Source organism: Oncorhynchus masou, unplaced genomic scaffold (assembly GCF_036934945.1).
Source record: "Oncorhynchus masou masou isolate Uvic2021 unplaced genomic scaffold, UVic_Omas_1.1 unplaced_scaffold_2086, whole genome shotgun sequence".
Lineage (NCBI taxonomy): Eukaryota > Metazoa > Chordata > Actinopteri > Salmoniformes > Salmonidae > Oncorhynchus > Oncorhynchus masou.
In genome coordinates, this window is record NW_027008568.1 from 22,501 (window position 1) to 27,500 (window position 5,000).

At 39.6% G+C, this 5,000-nt stretch overlaps 1 pseudogene; it reads right to left on the minus strand.

The window, feature by feature from the left end:
* Positions 1-5,000, minus strand: part of LOC135532885 (T-box transcription factor TBX5-like) — a 19,524-nt pseudogene that overhangs the window by 1,554 nt on the left and 12,970 nt on the right.

The window sequence follows — 5,000 nt, forward strand, 5'->3', positions numbered from 1 at the left end:
TTTGAGACCAATCCCAATGTAAAAGCAGTTGGAGAATGTTCCTAGAACATGGTTCACCAACTACTTTGCAGACAGAGTTCAGTGTGTCAAATCGGAGGGCATGCTGTCCGGTCCTCTGGCAGTCTCTATGGGAGTGCCACAGGGTTCAATTCTCGGGCCGACTCTTTTCTCTGTATATATCAATGATGTTGCTCTTGCTGCAGGCGATTCCCTGATCCACCTCTACGCAAACGACACTCTATATACTTCCGGTCCGTCCTTGGACACTGTGCTATCTAACCTCCAAACAAGCTTCAATGCCATACAACACTCCTTCCGTGGCCTCCAACTGCTCTTAAACGCTAGTAAAATCAAATGCATGCTTTTCAACCGTTCGCTGCATGCATTCGCACGCCTGACTCTAGTATCACCACCCTGGATGGTTCCGACCTTGAATATTTGGAAATCTATAAGTACCTAGGTGTCTGGCTAGACTGTAAACTCTCCTTCCAGACTCATATCAAACATCTCCAATCGAAAATCAAATCTAGAGTCGGCTTTCTATTCCACAACAAAGCCTCCTTCACTCACGCCGCCAAACTTACCCTAGTAAAACTGACTATCCTACCGATCCTCGACTTCGGCGACGTCATCTACAAAATAGCTTCCAACACTCTTCCACCCAATTTTACCTACCTCATCCCCATTCTTTTTTTATTTATTTACTTTTCTGCTCTTTTGCACACCAATATCTCTACCTGTACATGACCATTTATCACTCCAGTGTTAATCTGCAAAATTGTAATTATTTGCCTACCTCCTTATGCCTTTTGCACACAATGTATATAGACTCTTTTTTTTCTACTGTGTTATTGACTTGTTTATTGTTTACTCCATGTGTAACTCTGTGTTGTCTGTTCACACTGCTATACTTTATTTTGGCCAGGTCGCAGTTGCAAATGAGAACTTGTTCTCAACTAGCCTACCTGGTTAAATAAAGGTGAAATAAAAAAATAAAAAATAAAAAAAATACCAAAAATTTAACCATGCTTGAACCTTTAGGAAATGTTCTCTTAAAGTAATGAAACACCAGGAAAATAAAGTTATTTTGTCAAGATCCTTCAATGTGCTGAGAATATTCCAAAGTTAAGCAACTGTCCTGCACCACTCCTAGAACGGTGTGGGAAGGTTATATGCAAAATAACCACAGGACAACCAAGCTCACATTAAGCTCTAAGAAACATTTGGTTTTCAGAATGCTATGTGCTAACTGGGTGGTCTTCCACTAGCAACATCAATCATAGAAACAAAACATGCCAGACTCAAAGAGGCATAAAAAACTAATCCAGTGTCTAGAGCAGGGGTGTCAAACTCATTTTACCATGGGTGCCGCATTCCATCTTCAACAAGGTCTGGAGGTCCGCAATGAAAATTGGTTATATTTCCTTGTCGTCAAAATGTGCTAAATATTTTCCTCTGGGGCGGCAGGGTAGCTTAGTGGTTAGAGTATTGGACTAGTAACCAGAAGGGTGCAAATTCAAACCCCCGAGCTGACAAGGTACAAATCTGTCGTTCTGCCCCTGAACAGGCAGTTAACCCACTGTTCCTAGGCCGTCATTGAAAATAAGAATTTGTTCTTAACTGACTTGCCTGGTTAAATAAAAATAATTTTTGATGCTCCCTGATCTGTCTTGCTTTCATTTAGGTTGTTATTCAACAAGTTCTCAGTCTCACATCAGAATGAGACATTCATCGATGTTTGTCATTCAATTTTTTTGAGTTTATTACAAAGTCAAATTTCAAAGTGTTTAAAGTTAAGTTTAGGCATTAACTCTGAATTTTTAGGGTTAGGGTGGAGTTTAGGCATTAACTTTGAATTCTTAGGGTTAGGGTGGAGTTCAGGCATTAACTCTGAATTTTTAGGGTTAGGGTGGAGTTTAGGCATTAAAACTTGTTATGTCTGCAATCCCACTACCGGGATCGATATGACAACTACCAGTGAAAATAGAGGGCGCCAAATTCAAACCACAGAAATCTCATAATTAAAATTCCTAAAACGTACACGTGTCTCATACCATTTTAAAGCTATTCTCGTTGTTAATCCCACCAAAGTGTCCGATTTCAAATGTGCTTTTCAGCAAAAGCACTATAAACGATTATGTTAGGTCTCCACCAAACCACAATAAGCACAGCCATTTTCCAGCAAAATATAGCATTCACAAAAAGGCGGAAATAGAGATAAAATGAATCCCTAACCTTGAATTATCTTTATCAGGTGACACTCATAGGACTTCATGTTACACAATACATGCATGTTTTATTTGATAAAGTTCATATTTATATAAAAAAAATCTGAGTTTACATTGACAAATTAGATTCACTAGTTCCAAAACATCAAGTGATTTTGCATAGCCACATCGTTTCAACAGAAATACTCATCATAAATGTAGATGATAATATACAGTGCCTTGCGAAAGTATTCAGCCCCCTTGAACTTTGCGACCTTTTGCTACATTTCAGGCTTCAAACATAAAGATATAAAACTGTATTTTTTTGTGACGAATCAACAACAAGTGGGACACAATCATGAAGTGGAACGACATTTATTGGATATTTCAAACTTTTTTAACAAATCAAAAACTGAAAAATTGGGCGTGCAAAATTATTCAGCCCCTTTACTTTCAGTGCAGCAAACTCTCTCCAGAAGTTCAGTGAGGATCTCTGAATGATCCAATGTTGACCTAAATGACTAATGATGATAAATACAATCCACCTGTGTGTAATCAAGTCTCCTTATAAATGCACCTGCACTGTGATAGTCTCAGAGGTCCGTTAAAAGCGCAGAGAGCATCATGAAGAACAAGGAACATACCAGGCAGGTCCGAGATACTGTTGTGAAGAAGTTTAAAGCCGGATTTGGATACAAAAAGATTTCCCAAGCTTTAAACATCCCAAGGAGCACTGTGCAAGCGATAATATTGAAATGGAAGGAGTATCAGACCACTGCAAATCTACCAAGACCTGGCCGTCCCACTAAACTTTCAGCTCATACAAGAAGAAGACTGATCAGAGATGCAGCCAAGAGGCCCATGATCACTCTGGATGAACTGAGGAGATCTACAGCTAAGGTGGGAGACTCTGTCCATAGGACAACAATCAGTCATATATTGCACAAATCTGGCCTTTATGGAAGAGTGGCAAGAAGAAAGCCATTTCTTAAAGATATCCATAAAAAGTGTTGTTTAAAGTTTGCCACAAGCCACCTGGGAGACACACCAAACATGTGGAAGAAGGTGCTCTGGTCAGATGAAACCAAAATTGAACTTTTTGGCAACAATGCAAAACGTTATGTTTGGCGTAAAAGCAACACAGCTCATCACCCTGAACACATCATCCCCACTGTCAAACATGGTGGTGGCAGCATCATGGTTTGGGCCTGCTTTTCTTCAGCAGGGACAGGGAAGATGGTTAAAATTGATGGGAAGATGAATGGAGCCAAATACAGGACCATTCTGGAAGAAAACCTGATGGAGTCTGCAAAAGACCTGAGACTGGGACGGAGATTTGTCTTCCAACAAGACAATGATCCAAAACATAAAGCAAAATCTACAATGGAATGGTTCAAAAATAAACATATCCAGGTGTTAGAATGGCCAAGTCAAAGTCCAGACCTGAATCCAATCGAGAATCTGTGGAAAGAACTGAAAACTGCTGTTCACAAATGCTCTCCATCCAACCTCACTGAGCTCGAGCTGTTTTGCAAGGAGGAATGGGAAAAAATTTCAGTCTCTCGATGTGCAAAACTGATAGAGACATACCCCAAGCAACTTACAGCTGTAATTGCAGCAAAAGGTGGCGCTACAAAGTATTAACTTAAGGGGGCTGAATAATTTTGCACGCCCAATTTTTCAGTTTTTGATTTGTTAAAAAGTTTGAAATATCCAATAAATGTCGTTCCACTTCATGATTGTGTCCCACTTGTTGTTGATTCTTCACAAAAAATACAGTTTTATATCTTTATGTTTGAAGCCTGAAATGTGGCAAAAGGTCGCAAAGTTCAAGGGGCCGAATACTTTCGCAAGGCACTGTATACACATGGAATTATAGATATACCTCTCCTTAATGCAACCGCTGTGTCAGATTTCAAAAAAAGTTGACGGAAAAAGCAACACATGCAATAATCTGAGACGGAGCTCAGAACAGAAGCCAAATTAGCCTCCATGTTGGAGTCAACAGAAAACAGAAAAGACATGATGAATGTTTCCTTACCTTTGATGAACTTCATCAGAATGCAGTCCCAGGTCCACAATAAATGCTTGATTTGTTCGAAAATGTCCGTTATTTATGTCCAATTAGCTACTTTGGTTAGCACGTTTAGTAAACGGGGGCAGCAGGGTAGCTTAGTGGTTAGAGCGTTGGACTAGTAATTGAAAGGTTGCAAGTTCAAATCCCCAAGCTGACAAGGTACAAATCTGTCGTTCTGCCCCTAAACAGGCAGTTAGCCCACTGTTCCTAGGCCGTCATTGAAAATAAGAATTTGTTCGTTAACTGACTTTGCTAGTAAAATAAATAAAATAAAAAACAATTCCAAAGCGCATCCACAATAATGTGACAAAAGTTCCGTAACATTCAGTAGAAACATGTCAAATGATATACTGAATCAATCTTTAGAATGTTGTTTACATATATCTTGAATGACTTCAGATGACCGGTGGAGCGCAGGTGCAGGTCCTTCCCTGTGAACGCGCATGTTGAAAGCATGGTCAACTCCTGGCAGTGGGGACTATTTCCTGTCTCATTCAACCCCCCTTCACATTAGAGTCATCAGACAAAGTTCTGTTGACTGTTGATATCTAGTGGAAGGAGTAGGAAGTGAAAACTCATCCATATCTCGCTGTAATTTCAATGAGAGCTTGGTTGAAAATCTGCCATCCCCCAGAAAAAAAACAGGAACTTTTAGAAACTTCAGTGTTTTCTATCCAATACTAATAATAATATGCAAATATTAGCAACTATGACTG